This window comes from Sus scrofa, chromosome 14 (genome assembly GCF_000003025.6).
Source record: "Sus scrofa isolate TJ Tabasco breed Duroc chromosome 14, Sscrofa11.1, whole genome shotgun sequence".
NCBI lineage: Eukaryota > Metazoa > Chordata > Mammalia > Artiodactyla > Suidae > Sus > Sus scrofa.
Window position 1 is genome coordinate 122658739 of NC_010456.5, and position 17874 is coordinate 122676612.

General features: G+C 45.8%; 1 long non-coding RNA gene across 1 annotated transcript in view; it reads right to left on the reverse strand.

Moving 5' to 3' along the window:
- Nucleotides 1-17874, reverse strand: part of LOC110256754 — a 47595-nt gene that overhangs the window by 2023 nt on the left and 27698 nt on the right. The window lies entirely within an intron of this gene.

The following is a 17874-nucleotide window of genomic DNA, read 5'->3' on the forward strand; positions in this document are numbered from 1 at the left end:
TGTTTATTGTTTTTTTGTCCCAGTGTGCAGTAGCTTGGCGTGGGATCTCAATTCTCAGACCAGGGATTGAACCTGGGCTGCAGCTGGGAACGTACCCAGTCCTAACCGCTAGACCACTAGGGAGCTCCTGTGTCTCATTCTTTTGGCCATGCCTGCAGCATATGGAATTCCCAGGCCACGGTCTGAATTTGAGCCACAGCAGCAACCCAAGCTGCTACAGTGAAAATGCCGGATCCTTAACCCGCTTTGCCACAAGGGAACTCCTCCCATGTCTTTCCGTATTTGCAGCTTTTTTTTTTTTTTTTTGCTTTTTAGGGTTTCAGGTGCAGCATATGGAATTTTCCAGGCTAGGGGTCGAATCAGAGCTACAGCTGCTGGCCTACACCACAGCCATAGCAACGTGAGACCTGAGCTGCATCTGCAACCTACACCACAGCTCACAGCAAAGCTGGATCCTTAGCCCAATGAGCAGGGCCAGGAATCAAACCCACATCCTCATGGATACCAGTAGGATTCATTAGTGTTGAGCCACAACAGGAACTCCAGTTTTTACATTTTTATAATGTATGTATATTAATTTTATTATCAGAACAGTTAAGATTTCAGAAATCTTATCCATTCTTAAAAATCCATCCAAACACCAGATCAGCAAAACCTTTGTCCCTGACCCTAGAACAAGAGCAATGTCCCCTAGTGACTTGCTCCTGTCAGTATTTATCTTACACAACCTCTTGTTACAGTTATTTCTTTTCTTTTCCCATTGTTTCATCTTCACGGTGAGTGCTTCAGAGTTGTGCTGTATTTACCTTGACTGTTAAAAGCAGACACCACATATTTGTTAACTAAAATTGCATTGGACGATATGTTTGAAATTCACTCAGTATCAGATCATCTCTCTCACTTAGGGCTCTGATTCAGCCCTAAGTCCCTGTGATGCTCTGGCCCCTGGTACCATATTTGTTAGCTAAAATTGCATTGGACGATACGTTTAAAATACACTCAATATCAGATCTTCTCTCTCACTTAGGGCTCTGGTCCAGCCCTAAGTCCCTGTGATGCTCTGGCCCCTGGTACCAACCACTCTGACCTGATAGCCTATGACTTCTCCTAATGCACTGGTCCAGCCACACCAGACCCTGTGCTACTCCTCCAGCTCCCAGGCAGGCTCCTGCCTCTAGAACTTTGTGCTCCTTCTTCCCTCTGAGTCATTCCTTCCCAGTCACTGGTGTGGCTCACTCTCCAGCCTCCTACAAGTCTTTATTCAAATGTCCCCTTCTCAGTGAGGTGAATTCCCCACCTTGGGAACTTCCTGTTACCTTCTCTGTAGCACTATTACATATCTTACTTATTCAGCCTTCCCTCCACTAGGAAGGTGAACAGCAAGCAAGAGTTAAGTGTTGGGCCTCCATACATTCTGCTGAATGAATAATCGGTGTCTGGTTCATAGCTGACTGTATCTATACCACCTTTCACTCCACTGATCTATCAGTTCCAAGTTTAACTCAGGTTCTGAGACCAGGCAGAAACATGTTTCAAAACTAATAATGTTCAAGCAGCAAAATGCTGTTGCAATCAAGCGTTCTTGGCTCAAGCGAATGCCAAGTTCCAGAGCCTGCCTGACCCTGCTTACCCAAGACCCAGAAAGATGGGTTCTGGTCATAAAAACACCCATCGAGTATTACTGTCAGTCATCTCAGCAATGCTAAGAAGTCTAATTTGTTTTCCATGATCTCTGAGCTTCTCCCTTGAGCAAAGCTCTCGAAAGGGATCCTCCTCTCCAGATTTTCCTTCTCTGGTTGGATACTCAGGCACACACAGAAGTATGGAGTAATAGGGCAAGGGAGCAAGGTGGGATTCAGGGCTCAGAGGGCTAAGTTCTAGTCTAGCCCCCTCCACTTTGTAGCCATGCGTTTGCATAAATCTGCTACAGCCTCCAAACCTCAATTTGCAAAAGAGAATGGAATCTAGGTCATCTCCATATGCTCCTATCTGGCTCTGAAACATCGGTGTGCTGTGAAAGGCTGTTTTTGTTGTTTTTGTTTTTGTCTTTTTGCCATTTCTTGGGCCCCTCCCACAGCATATGGAGGTTCCCAGGCTAGGGGTCGTATCGGAGCTGTAGACACCAGCCTACACCAGCGCCACAGCAATGCGGGATCCGAGCCGCATCTGCAACCCACACCACAGCTCACAGCAACACTGGATTGTTAACCCACTGAGCAAGGCCAGGGATCGAACCCGCAACCTCATGGTTCCTAGTCAGATTCGCTAACCACTGAGCCACGATGGGAAGTCCTGAAAGGCTGTTTCTATAAGGAGGAGGCCAGAGCCATCCAGGATCACTCTTCGCTCCACTTCCAACTGACTTGCTTTCATTCTTTATCTCTTCCCTCCTAACAAACCACCTCTTGTCTCGCTCATTGGCAATCCCAGTTGCACGTTTCTTTAAAGGGTCTCCTGAGCTTCTGTTGGACCGTCTCTGAAATGCAATAAGCCTGCAGACCTCTTGGGGTGAGATAGGACCCCTCCAGTGTGAAACAAGCTCATCTACACAAAATACCTCTCTCGGTGCCCAGCCTAGAGCATGCTGTTGGCAAACATTTATTCTCTCCATTTTGAGGCCCCTCGTGGTTCTGGCTTGATGAGCCCATGGAAAGAGAAAGTATAGGAACTCTTTAGCCCCAGCCTCCATCTGATGGCTTTCTCCATCTTCTCTTTAGAGATGACAGGCCAGGCTACCTGGACACCTTGCATTGGTCCATACACCTCCTCTAGGGCTCGGCGAGACCCTCAGTTCAACAGGCATTTTGCAAACCACTCACAATGGGTTATTGATTTTTTGCAATGTGTGGTCTCTCTTAATCTTCACAACAGCTCCGTAAGCCAGATATCATATCCCCATTTTACTGATGATGAAACAGAGGAACAGGGTGCTAAGAAGCCACTCACAAGCTGGTGAGTGAAGGGATTAGAGCTGAACTTCCAGTTTCAGGATGCCCTGCTCCTTCCTGCTTCCCAAAGCTGCCTAGTAGAAAAAAAAGGTTGGAAGGAATGAGTCATTGCCTGGGAAGCTGGGCACACAGGGGCCAAGTCAGAGGAACTAACTTTACTCCGGGCCCTCACTTACGGAGAGGTGAAAACTAACAAATCGTAATCTGTTAAGCACCCACATGTAGACTGATGCCATCTCATTTCTAGTTTTTTCAATGACCTTATGAGGAAACTGGGATGCAGAGAAATTGGGAAACTGGCCTGAGGACATCCAAGCAGTGACTGGTGGAGTCAGAATCTCACACAGTCCCCCCGTTCTATGGTGCCCTCTCCCTACTCTGCAATTATTTCCAGTAAAATTGGATGTTGGGCCCTAGTCGTGAGATTGAAAAGGCGACATTATCTGAGTACCTACCCTGCACGGATCCTGCTAAGTCTCCATCACAGGAACCAGCAGCAAGGATTTGGCCTCAGCTGGCCCTCTTTTCACCTGGGCACCACCAGAGCCCAGCAGTGCCCACCCTGATCATCAGCTGTCCCACTCACCAGTCATTGGAATTGCTGTATTTCTGTGTCACTCTCCATACTTCCTAGGGGACAAAGGACACCCCAGGGGCAGAGCCTGTAAGGGGTATGTCTTTAAGTCCCCATAGTACCTGGCATAAAACCTATTTCTTAAAGCTTGAGAAAGATCATCTTTCCTCTCATTGCCGTGGGGGTTGTCATGAGAAACCCATTTTACCTTATTAGCAGAATGCACTTGACAAACTGAAAGGAAAGGGGCTGTGACGTTCAATGTTCATCATAGGTACCCAGGTTGTGAGCGACTCAAGAACAGAAACCGTCTGATTCAAGGTTGAGCCCTTCCATCAAGGACTCTTCACCTGGGGTCCACACCCTCAATGCACAGACTTCAGCAGACCCAAGGACCCTCTTAAAATGAATGCTTTTTTTTTTTTTTGGTCTTTTTAGGGCCATACTTGCGGCATATAGAGGTTCCCAGACTGGGGGTCCAGTCAGAGCTCTAGCTGCCAGCCTGCGCCACAGCCACAGCAACACCAGATCCCAGCTGCATCTTTGACCTACACCCACAGCTCACGGCAATGCTGGATCCTTTAACCCACTGAATGAGGCCAGGGATCGAACCAGCATCCTCACGAATACCAGTCAGATTCATTTCTACTGAGGCACAACAGGAACTCCGAATGTAAGTATTTTTGAGGATGTTCATTTGTCTGCCACATGGATCCATAACTTTCACCAGATTCCCAAAGTGGGTGAAGACCCACTCCCTAAGTACACAGCAGATACTCATACACCTAACAAGCGCTGGTGAGCACTTCCTTGTTTACCATTTGCTATGTGGACTAATGGCTCAGGGAAGAGAAGTGGGCCGAATGTAAAACTTTGAGGTTGGTCTATTTATTTCCCTGGTCTTTCCATGGTAAAGCCTTTGGGGTTCTCCCAGGTGGCCAAATTCTTCTCAGGTAAAGTATCACATAAGGCAACACTCAGACTAAATCTTAAAAGTTGCAATGTTACACATATTTTGGACTGGAAATTGGGAAACCTGAATTCTGATTCACATTATTACTAATCAGTCAGAGTGACTGCAGGTAAGTCCCTGAAAGCAAGGTGGTTTATGGCAATTCTTTCTCCTTCTTTCTTTTTTTTTTTTCTTCATCTTCTTTTTATAGCCGCACCCACAGCATATTTCCATTTTGACCCTGGGCTAGAGGTCAAATCAGAGCTGCAGCTGCAGACCTATGCCACAGCCACAGCAACACCAGATCTGAGCCACATCTGTGACCTATGGTGCAGCTTGCAGCAACTAAATCCTTCTACCACTGAGCAAGGCCAGGGATTGAACCAGCATATTCACAGATACTATATCGGGTCCTTGACCTGCTGAGCCACAATGGAAACTCCAGGTTTGCGGCTGTTCTTAACCTGTGTTCTGCCACAACTGAATAACAGATGACTTTCCATTGGAAAACAGGTGTTGCTGTTGTTTTTCAATGTATAGGAAAGTCAAATATGACACTAATTCTTAAATACTATGCATATATTAATAGCATGTCCAGAACATTCTTTCTGCCACCACATACCTGCATCCTCTCAGACCCTGATGTTCCTCTTCCATTTCTGTCCTTCTTTTCACTTCTACCCAAGAGAACATATGAGAAAATGAGCAACAACAGTTCCTCCCAATTTCATGTAGAAGTTAACTGTGTCCAGAGATAGGCACTCTGATGAATGTATGTCACAAACTCCTAGGACATACCTCCAGGCAGATCATGAGCTTGTGGAGCTAAAGAACCACAACGTGCATGGGGAGCAAAATCTCAGCTCTGCTTATGGCTGTGTGACTTTGGGAAGTTAAATGACTTTTCTGAGCTTCCATCTTTTTCATCTGAGAAATGGAACTGACAACCCTTACTCATAGGGTTGTGAGGCTTAACAGGGAAGAGGGTGAAAAGGATTATGTAATTCTGTGCTGGGCCCATGGAAATGAATTTTAGTGTCTATCTCCTCCTAATTTCCCTCTCTGGACCTCAGCTTCATGGTCATCAGGATGAGAAGGTCAAAATAGATCCCTGCCCCTAGAATGGCTCTCTGCTACTTTGGGAGAAAGAGATAGAAACTCTGCCAGCAAAATAATGCATTAATGATTTGCTATGTGGGAGTTCCCTGGCCTAGGAACATCCCCACGTCATGGGCGCAGCCAAAATTAATAAGTAAATAAATAAAAGGCCTTGCTGGTTTAAGCAATAGTATAAAAAAAAAAAAAGATTTGCTATGGAGAATTGGCCAATAGCATCGAGAGAAATTTCTTTGCAGAAGCTTCTCTTTGAAGGCTATGAAAGATCTACCTTCACCCCCCAGCAACCACAAGACTTTGTTTTTCAAATTGTGACATCCTACAGGAAGGTGGCAGGACTTAGGGATGCCCAAAGACACAGGGCAAGCCCCTCATCCTCCTGAGATACTGCTTTTATTCCAATTTTTTTAAACATTAATTTTTATTTTTCCTAGAGCTCCCACTCTGGCTCAGTGGGTTAAGAACATGACATAGTGTCAGTGAGGATGCAGGTTCTATCCCTGGCCTCACTCAGTGGGTTAAGGATCCAGCATTGTCATAAGCCACAACGCAGTCTGCAGATGCAGCTCAGATCTGGCATTGCTATGGCTATGGTGTAGGCCAGCAACTTCAGTTCTGATTCCCTGGCCTGGGAACTTCCATATGCCTCAGGTACGGCCATAAAAAAAACTTTTTTTTTTTTTTTTGGTTTTTAGGGTCTCACCTGAGACATATGAAAGTTCCCAGTCCAGGGGCTGAATTGGAGCTATAGCTGTCAGCCTGCACCACAGCCACAGCAATGCTAGATCTGAGCCGCATCTGCGACTGACGCCATAGCTCATGGCAATGCCAGATCCTTAATCCACTGAGTGAGGCCAGGGATAGAACCCATATCCTCATGGATCCTAGTCGCATTCGTTAACCACTGAGTCATGCAGGGAACTCCAAGGGAAAAAAAAAAAAATTACTTTTTGTGCCAAGTTTTTTAAGTGGCAGTATTAAAAACATTTTTGCTTTTAGTAAAACAAACACAGAAATGTGACAGTGCGGCAAAGTTTTTATGGATGCTCAAGACAGTGGAGGAGGAGACATAATCCATTCACGTACTACTGAGAGAGAGAAAAGTTTGACAAACACAGGACAGAATGATCTCCCTAAAATCTCACGTGGTTGTGTACCTATGTCAGCTCCAGCCCTGCCTGAGACTGTCAGAGCTTACCAAGAAATAAATTAATACAAATACAAATCCAGTGGGGTTGGGAGGGACTCTAGTTTACTTTGAAAAGATTTGGTTCCAAAAGCCAGCGGGGCAAGGGCAGCCAACGCCCTAAGTGCTCCTTGGCACCAGGCTTCAGGGCCCGGGGGAATATTTCCATTTTTGTCCAGGATGGAAGCTTTTCCTGGATAACCCATGGCTGAGGCAGGTGTATCCTTATGATGTGGAGGCAGATGGGGAATATGCCCAGCATTTTCAGGGTGACCCAGAAACTATAAATGCTCCCATGGAAAGAAAGCTCACAAATCAATTAAACATCAAGGATGACAAAATTCTTATCATTTCTGAGCACTGCTTGCATTTCGAAAGCCGTTCATTTTATTGTATAAAAGTGCATATATGGAATTCCTGCTGTGGCTCAGCAGTAATGAACCCGACTAGTATCCATGAGGATGCTGGTTTGATCTCTGGCCTTTCTCAGTGGGTTAAGGATCCAGTATTGCCATGAGTTGTGGTGTAGGTCACAGAGGTGGCTTGGCTCTGGAGTTGTTATGGCTGTGGTGTAGGCCAGCAGCTGCAGCTCCTATTCGACCCCTAGCCTGGGAACCTCCATATGCCTTAGGTGCGGCCCTAAAAAAAAGAAAAAAAAAAAAAAAATAGAAAAATACAGGGCAGCATAAACCACAAGTAAAACAATCACCCATAATCCCTGATTTAGTCCGTTTGGGCTGCTGTAAGAGAATGGCAGAGACTGGGTGGGTTATAAATGACTGAAATTTATTTCTAACCGTTCAAGAGGCTGGAAAGTCCAAGATCAAGGCAGATTCAGTGTTAGGTGATGGGTGCCTTCCTGGTTTACAAAGGGCCGTCTTGCTGCTGTGTCCTCATGTGGCAGAAGGAAGAGAGAGGCCTCTGGACACTAATCCCATTTGTGAGGGCTGAACCCCATGACCCAGTTAGCTCCCAAGGGGCCCACCTCCTAATATCATCACTTAGAGGGGGTAGGATTTCCACATGTGAATTTTAGGGGGACACAAACATTCCATCTATAACAATCTCTTCTCCCAGAGTTAATAATGGAATAACTGTTAGCATTTGATGTAGGTTTTCATATATATGTGTGTATGTATATATGCATGTACATATTAATGTGTACTATATGTACAATCTAAATTTGGGCTCATACTATATACACAATTTTTTATTAAAGTGTACTTGATTTATAGTGTTATATCAGTTTCTCCTGCATAGCAAAGTGACCCAGTCATACATATATACACATTCTTTTTCTCACTTTATCTTCCATCATGGTCTATCCCAGGAGATTGGATATAGTTCCCTGTGCTATACAGCAGGACCTCACTGCTTATCCATTCTAAATGGAATAGTTTGTACCTACTAACTTCAAACTCCCCGTCCATCCCACTCCCTCCCCCTCCCACCCCTCCCACTTGGCAACCACAAGTCTCTTCTCTATGGCTGTGAGTCTGTTTTCTGTTTTGTAGATAGTTCATTTGTGCCACATTTTAGATTCCACATATGAGAGATATCATATACTATTTACATAATGTTTTGTAACCTATTTTTTTTCCTAAACATTAAATTATGGGCATTTTTCTATGTCATGAGTCTCCCTCTTCAAAGGTCCCTGGAAATATCCAGCCATAGGTTTGAATTTATTTCTAACTAGTAAGAGAAAGAAAGACACCCCTGTCCTTAGATATTTTCAAACCCCTGAAATTTACCACCCCAGGGAGGGTCCCACCTTCCTCTAGGCTGCCAGGGGTTTACCCAGATGATACCTCGGGAACGTGACATCTGTGAGAAATGAGGCAGTGTCTCTCACAGCAGCCAGTGGAACTTTCTCGGAGGACAGTGCTGAGCCCACTCCCCTCTCTCCCTGCTTCTTTCGCCCACTCTCAACCTTCCCAAAAAAGAGGAAGCAGCCCGTGGAGAAAAGGTTCTGAAACCAGCCAGGAAGAAACACTCGCCCTGCTCCATCAGCCCGGCCTCTACACCACCCCGAGCCACCCCACCCCCCACCCCCGCCCCCTCCCCCTCCCACTGCTCTTACAAATCTGATAAAAATCCCATTTTCCTTCCTCAAAGTTTCTCGTGTTTTCTTCGGCCACAGGAGGCTGTTACACAAGTTGGAAAATGGCCACTTTTACCCCAAATCTCCCCTGCCCTCCCACCACCCCTGCAAAGAGCTTTTCTGTTTGAAGCCAGTGCAGATCTTTCTCTATTTTGGCCTTGAGACAGAGGTCAGGGGCTGGCCGAAGGGGGACCAGGGAACAGGCCAAACCTGTTGGCTTCTCCCTCAGGACCCTCCCTCTCTCCCACCACTTTTGGAGGTTAAAAGGGGCCTTTTTGAAAGGCAGCAGAAAGCAACAAAAAGCCTCTTGGAACAAGGCCTTAACTGTTACCAGATCCTTCTAGTAATATTGGGACAGGAGCCAGGTGATACCAGAATGGAATGTTCCATATGTTCTCACACGTCCCCCCACCCCACCCCCCAACCAAAGTGTATCCATTTGCAAGAAAAAAAGAAAATCACCCAAAAGCATTATTGTTCACCACACTCCCTGGCCCTCAGTGCCCCCCATACCTCCGCAGATTGAATGGGCTTGCAGAGAACCAGACTGTTCCTCATGGAAAATGCTGCAAGGGTTTTTTTTTTTTTTTTAATTTTTAAATTTTTTATTTATTTTTATTTTATTTTATTTTTAGGGCTGCACCCACAGCATATGGAGGTTCCCAGGCTAGGGGCTGAATAGGAGCTGTAGCCGCTGGCCTATGCTACAGCCGGAGCAATGCCAGATCCGAGCCATGTCTTTGACCTACACCACAGCTCAAAGCAACGCCAGATCCTTAACCCACTGATCGAGGCCAGGGGTCAAATGCCAGTCCTCATGGATGCTAGCCAGGTTTGTTAACCACTGACGGGAACTCCTAATTTTTTTTTTTTTTTTTTTAGCTTACGTTTGCTTTAATGCAGACACCACGATAGGCAGATTTTTAAAAACAAACCAAAGCAGCAGACCTATTTGTAAAGTAATAAAATGTTGACTCTATGACATGTTTTTAGAGAACCTTTATTTGAAAGTCCATGTGTTGCAAATGGAAACTCTGGGAGACCTGACTTGTTAAGGGTCGTATACAGACGTGGTGGAGGAGGCCGGGGCCATGATAATGACCTTGACAAGGCACCAGCATCCTCCAACCACCTCACCACCCAGACAGTTGTTAAAGAATTTTGTTATTTTTATATTTCCAGAAGAGCATTAAAAATTCAAAACTACTTTGGATTTGTGATATCTAGTTTGCTGTTCAGTATTTATCCTTGAGTACAAATAGGACAGGGGGTGACATGAGCTTTGGGGGGGCGGATGGCCCTGCAGTGCCTAACACAGCCATTCTCTATCACCTCCTCAGGCCCCCAACTCCAGTCTCAAACATCTGCCCCAAACATTTGCGTTCACAACACACTCCAGGGGCATGCTGATTTTCTGTGAGCTTTTCCCCTTTCAAGGAGCTGCCCGTGATATTCTCGTTGACCTTCAGCTGTGGAAAGCACTAGAAACTAGAGGGAGGGGAAGAAGGGGAAGGTGCATGGGGATTTCCCCTGTCACCCTGAGTGGGAGGGTTTAGAATTACTTCTGCACAGAGAGAAAGGAAGGTGATTCAGGATGACTGAATCGCATTCTTGCAGCGCACAGATGAGGGAACTGAGACCCCAGGGAGGACTCAAATGACCTGGGGGCAGAGGCAGATCCAATCTAGGGCTCTCCAGTCCTGGACCAGTGTTGTATTCACCTCAGATCCTGGGCATGTGAAAAGAATACCTGCTCCATGGACCCTCAGGTCTCTTAAAGGGTAAATACTGGAGTTACAGCGGCTAAGGAATGGCTCTAGGGGAGACATTTTAGACGCCAACAGACAGAAAGAGAGAAAATAAGAGGCAGAGCGGCCAGGGGAGCCCCTCCAATCACACAATGAATGCAGTTGGGAGAGGCCAGAGGGTATCCACCAGAATGATCTGGGGGGTCTTCCAGGGTACACCTGCTTTCCCATGTCCCCACTCCATCCCCTCTGAACTCCCTACATAGGGAGAGAAAGTTTCCCCCATGGTTCTGATACCTAAAACCCCTGCCTCCAGCCATGCTGGTGAGAATCAGCAGTAAGCCCCCTCCCTTAGGCCTTTCCTCCTTCTCCTCCACTGAAGACACCTTGTGAACAGGACCACCAGAAAACATCACCCAGGAGAATGCCTGAAAAGATGGGTCCTAAGGCCTCTTGAAGGTCATCATGCCCTGAGCCAGCCACAGGCTAATGCACCGCCAGCCTGCCAGTGAGACCCACTGTTCAGGCCTCCTAGCCAGAGTTGTGTCTGAGGCATCAAGACCTAGAGCCTCTGGCTTTGAATTTTTATGCAGATGGGGTGGGGGTGAGCAGAGGGAGGTGAAGGCATGAGATTCCCACAAGGGGGACAGCTATTGGCTGGCACTGGCTGGAGACAAGGCTTTAGAAGGAAACAGCCTTCCTTAAATTAAAACAAGAAACCTCCCGGAGTTCCCGTTGTGGCTCAGCAGTAACCAACCTGGCTAGTATTCATGAGGTTGCGGGTTTGATCCCTGGCCCTGCTCCATGGGTTAAGGAAACAGCATTCCCATGAACTGCAGGGTAGGTCGCAATGGCTCAGATCAGGTGTTGCTGTGGCTAAGGTGTAGGCTGCAGCTGCAGCTCCAATTCAACCCCTAGCCTGGAAACTTCCATATGCCACAGGTGCGGCTGTAAAAAGAAAACAACCAACCAACCAGAAAGCTCCTGGCTTGAGCAAGAGTGAGGAAGGAGAGCCTCACAACACAAGCAACCTTGACCATAGCTCTGGGTTCCCAACTCCTGCAACAGCCCTGCCCCCAGCACCAGAAGTAGTCTTCCCCTTTTAACAGGCCCAGAGTGGTCAAAAAAGGGTTAGTTCTCTTTAGTTCCTTTCAATACAGCCAAAACTCATGAAATTTTTCACTTAAAAAGGAAAAAATATCAACACCTTTGGAATACTAAGAAAAAACTAAAAAGAAAGAATTGCAGAAAATGCAGAGTAACTATCATCACATTCTGTAGTAAAATTTTCTGTCTCCATAGAGGTCATGAAATGCTTTGCTGCCACCCAAATACACTCTCTCACCTAGGCACACAAGTGCGTGTCATGCATTGTGCTACTTCTAATTCAATGCTCATAGCAGACATCACTAATCAATCATAGCATTTTATCCAAATGTTGACCCCACTAATCTGAGAATATTTCTCAACACAAATTTCTAGACAGGTGTTACCAATCGATTGGTGTAGGCACTAGAATTGGTAGTAAAGCTTATCTGCCATCTCTGCACTTGCCATAGGGCTGGAGAAACAAATGCCCAGTTTCTTCCCTTCTAGTTTCATTTTTCTTTTGACCAATAAAAGCCTCTAATCATCATCTTGATTTCTTGTTGTCCAAGACATGGTGTAATGGTCACTTTGAATGAATTTCCAGTGCCTCTCTCACTGAAGTACAATCTTTTCCCATGTTACAACAGACCATGGAACCTATGGCATTTCATTAGGTCTCTTTCTAGGCTGGACAAATCATGTCCTCTCTGGGCATCCCCTGGAGTCCTCTCTCTCTGTCTCCCACACTCCCCATCTCATTCCTACAGTCTGCCCATGTAAGTGCTGATGGGACCAAACCAGGATGGGGAGATGTAGGCTTTCACCAGAAGATCGTCACCTAGATATTCCCTCCAACTCTGCAATGCCAAGTTCTAGGCAGGACATTCATCTGTTTTGCAGTGCTTTAGACTTCCTGAGTGTGTCTTAATTATGTATTATTTTAAAATTATTATTGTTTCATTTAATGCAGGAGTTCCATATAGAGATGCCTAGAGTCCAGACAGGGGATGTCAATGTGAGAAGCAGAGCAGGTGGAAGGACAGGTATGGACTCTCAGTGAGTGGCAGGGACTGTGACAACTGGAGAGCCTATGACCTATAGGTAGGGGCCAGGAACTTCTCTGCAACCACAGACACCACTTTGCACAAATGTGGGCACAGTATTGCGAAAGTACCACTATTTGGGTTAAGTTAAAAATTCAGTTGTTGTGTGAAATCTCCTGATTTTTAAATGTTGGCTCAAATTCTCAAAACCCTGTGAGAGGCAAACAAGTCCTGTCACCTGCTGGCTGAATTAGCCAATGATCTGCCTGTTTTTAACCTCTGATCTAAGGGAATGCTCTTTTGTAAATACAGTCAAGTTAGGTAAGTAGGGGGAAGTGACCTCGAAAAGAATCTCGGGAGGCCACTACCAGCTGAATGAAAACACTTGAGCAAGAGTTGAGAGACCTTAGTCAGTGGGACGCAATGGAGGGATCAGGATTAATCTGCTATGAGGGACAGAAGAGAAAGAAATAAATCTGGAAGCATAAATGAAGAGCAGTCACTGAAGGACCTAAATGTCTATATCCGGGGATTTGATTTTATCTTGGAAAGAATAAGGAACCATTAAATGTGTTTGAGCAAGGAAGTTACTGACATTTGATGGCAGAAAAATTTTAGAAAAATCTAACCACCCCTAGAATCTCTTTTTCTGAAGTATGCAGCTCCTCCCTCCTTTATTTTATTTTATTGTCTTTTTGTCCTTTTAGGGCCACACCCTCGGCATATGGAGGTTCCCGGGCTAGGGGTCTAATCAGAGCTATTGCTGCTGGCCCACACCACAGCCACAGCAACGCCGGATCCTTAACCCACTGAGCGAGGCCAGGGATCGAACCCGCAACTTCATAGTTCCTAGTCGGATTTGTTTCCACTGCACCACGACGGGAACTCTTGCCTCCCTCCCTTTAATTCAACTAGTAGGCTTCAGTCAAAGGAGAGCAATGGAAAATGGGAAAGCAGAACTTTCTGGGGTATGGGGACAGCAGAAACCCAAGCCCAAACTCGTGCATTTGACTCTGTACTTTTTCCGTAAAGACTCTTTCTTGTCACTCACTTGTAACATGGAAGCTGCCTCTTCAGGGCCACCTAGGAGATACTTCATATGGGCTCTGAAAGGCCTGGGACAAGGAGACCGGCTCCACGGGGGATGACGCTGGCGGCTCCCTTGAAATCACAACAGTAGAAAAACAGGGATTGCCCAGGAGGATAATGGTTTCAATGTGTTCAGAAAAGGAGGCCCTGGCGTGAAGTCGTGGGTTTGAGTGATATGGAGGGAAGAATTCTGATTCACCCAGGATAAGCTCAAGGGCAGTGGGGAGAGGTCAGTATTTGCATTTTTCCAGGGGCCATTTGATAGGGAACCTCTACTGGGCACTGATAAGAGATTCAGGTGCGTAATTGACGGTCACGCTGCTCTTATTCCTGCCTCAATCCCTTTCATCAGCTGGAAAATGAAGACTTTTGCTGTGGGTCTCCCCTCCCTAGATGCCAATGAGGCTAAGTGAGGTGACTCACCGGGGCTCCCATTCTCCAGACTCCAAGTGGGAGAAACTGAGAAACAGTCTCTCTCTCTCCTTTTTTTTTTTTGTGTTGTGCTTTTTTTAGGGCTGCACTCACAGCATATGGAAGTTCCCAGACTTGGGGTTGAATCGGAGCTATAGTTGCTGGCCTATGCCACAGCCAGAGCAATGCAGGTTCTGAGCCACACCTTTGACCTATGCCACAGCTCATGGCAACACCAGATCCCCCACCTACTGAAAGAGGCCAGGGGTCAAACCTGCATCCTCATGTGTACCAATTGGATTTGTTTCCGCTCTGTCACAATGGGAACTCCAAGAAACAGTCTTGAACTGCCCCTCCCACTCGACAATGTGGGGATCAGAGCACCCTTGAGAGTTGCAGTGGAATATTTGAGGTTGAAACTACTCACAAGTGAACCCGAACCTTCAAGACATGGAGTCATTTGTTCTTTCTGGTCATGTGCATTGGAGTTTCAAGTAGGGAGGACTAGTGATGGGATCTAGTTCCCTAGTTAGTGGTACAGCCCCATCCATAGGCCACAGTACAATGCAGTTATTGTCACACATGTGCTAGTCAAGGAAAGCAGTGAGAAATAACGCTGAACAGTTAGCTGTTGGTGAAACAGAGAAGTTTTATTTGGGAAATCACATTTTATGTAAGTGTTACCAAGTGTGAGGATTCAAAAAGGTCCTGAGATCCACCCCTAAAGATCATCAAGTTTCTGAAATGGTGCAGTCAGAAATTAGGGTGAAGGAGTTCCTGTTGTGGCTCAGTGGTTAATGGATCCGACTAGGAACCATGAGGCTGCAGGTTCGATCCCTGGCCTTGCTCAGTGGGTTAAGGATCCGGTGTTGCTGTGAGCTGTGGTGTAGGTCGCAGACGTGGCTCAGATCCCACATTGCTGTGGCTCTGGCGTAGGCCGGCAGCAACAGCTCTGACTAGACCACTAGCTTGGGAACCTCCATATGCTGTGGGAGTGGCCCAGAAAGGCAAAAAGACCAAAAAAAAAAAAAAAAAAAGGAAAGAAAGAAAGAAATGAGGGTGAGCAGGATACCAAAATGTCATAACCAGCAGGCTCTCAGTGATGTTTTTAAAATGCCTAGTTCAAAAGAATAACAACAAAAGAAAAGAAATAGATCACAGTCTTAGGGGTTGACTCAAGGAGATAGAATTACACATTTTTCTCTGTTTCTTTAATATCTTATTAACTTTCTAGATATTCTCCAAAAGAGCCAGTATTACTTCTATAGAAAGCACAAATAAAAAAGAAAACAAAGGGGAGGGAGGATGAGGGTTAGAAATATGAAAGAGGATGATAAGAGCCTTGTCTTTAACCTAACCTAACCTTAACCTTCCCCTAACCCAGCTATGCAAGCTCCAGCTCAGAGTCACCACTCAAGCCTTATCTCCTCTCGCTCATCCAATAAATTGTAGTTAGTGCAACAACAGTCTAGCCTTTCAAGATAAAACACCACCAGCCACAAAGCTAGCTTCACTGTTAGAAATGATCTCCGTAGTGCCTTGCATGTGTGTGTGACCTTGTAGTTTGAAACTGCCTTCACAACTTCTACCTACCTGGCACTCTCTGCTTAGCAGCAAATTTATATATATATACATACCTACACATTATGTAGGTATGCATATATGTATATACACTTTGATATACAAATTCTAACTTTTCTAAATATTTTCGAACACCTCTTATCCATCCTTCATCACAACATCTTAAGGAGCTTGGTGGAAATGAATGGCCAGAGAAAGGAAGCCATTTACCCAAGGTTTCAGAGTGTGTTAAGGGCACGACCAAGCTCAGAGGAGGAAGGGGGATGGAGGAATCCAAGGCTTCCCAAGATTAGATTGTGCTGTGGTTATCTTGGAGTGCGCACAGAGCCGCAAGTGGAGTGCTTATCAATTTTAACCATCTTTTAACTCCACCGAGGAGGATAGATTTCCATAGTTTTTGAATCCAGCTATAGGAGAGCAGAGTTGATTTCAACCCCGAAACCAAAGCCATGTAAATCATCTGAAGTAACTAGTGAAGGTCAGAGGGCACAAAGATCAGGGCAGGAGGCCTCAGAACGATTCAGCATTTGCAATACTTGAAAAAAATTTCAGGCCTGATCAGGCAGCTGTCCAGATTGCTCAAAGTCAACCCACAGGGCTACTCTGTTTTGTCTTCCAAAGGAAAAAATATATGTCATTGCATTATAGTCTCCCATAAATGTCACAAAACTGGGGCAAGAGGACCACAAAATCACTTCATCCATTGGCTCTGTACAGACAGCTGATGAAAACAAAAGCAAGTGGGAAGGAAACCAAATCTCGCAGGTGAAAGGTGGTAGGGAGTTGGCCCAAATTTCTCCTGCAAGTTCTAACACTGCATGTTCTTCTGCTTTGATCCAATTTTTTCCCAACCCATGAGGGGATACGAAGAATTGGTGGATAAATGCTCCCCTGGAAGGTGATTCAAAAGCAAAGTTAGTTGTCAGAAAGATTGTGCTGAGGGCCAAAAGGACCCTGAGACTTGAAGCACCCAGACTCGAAAGCAATGATGCTGCAGTGTGAAAAGGGGGCCCACACTCCACATCCACAAGGAGTCCCAGAGTCTATCCAGTGGAAACCTGAGCTCTGGGAAGAAAGATGAAGGGAACAGGACGCCGCAAGATAAAACTGCCCTCCTACTGGGACTTGAAGATGAGAGCAATGCTGCTATTTCTTGAGTGCTTACTCGGTGCCAAGTGCTTTACCCGCCTTCCTCATTTTGTCCTCACAAGACTCCTTGGAGGCAGGTGTGTCAGGATTTTGCTGCCTTTTTCCAAATGAGGGAGGTGGGGGAGAGAGAGGTTAAGAAACTTATCCATGGACCCACAGTTGGTCTCTTTCTTTCATGCCCTGGCTCTAAGCACCCCACATACCTTCCTCCTGCCATGTCTCCCATCATCTCTTATTGAAACAATTACATCATGCTTGCTCGTGTACCAAGGTCGGATGCTTTGTCCTGGTTAGCATGAGACTCAGACAGCACTCATTGCATTTTATGTCATCATCTATCAAATATTTAGTTAGCTGAATGCTGGATTCCAGATAATGGAAATTCAGCCATGGATGATCCAGAGACAGGTCCCTGCCCTCGCAGCATTTCCACAATAACAAGACAGACAAGCATTCAACAAGAAATAATAAGCTGATTTTTTCTCTTTTTCTTTTTGGCCACCCCACAGCATGTGGCGTTCTAGATCAGATCCAAGCTGAAGTTGCGACCTACGCCATAGTTGTGGCAGCATCAGATACTTTAAGCTGTTGTGCCAGGCCGGGGAGGGCACCTTCGTCCTGGTGCTGCAGAGACGCTGCCTATCCCATTGCACCAGGGTGGGAACTCCAATAATGTGATTGTTAAAGCAACTAGTTGATAGCTTCAAAGTGCTTAGGAAATGAGGACTCGAAGGATTTTTTTTTTTTTTTCAGGCCCCTTTGAGCTCCCAAGATCCTTTTGGGGAGTCAGTGAGGTGAAAACCATTTTCATAATAATATTAAGGCATTAACTGCTTTTTTCACTGAGTTGATATTTGCACTAATAGGGCAAAAACAGTGGTGAG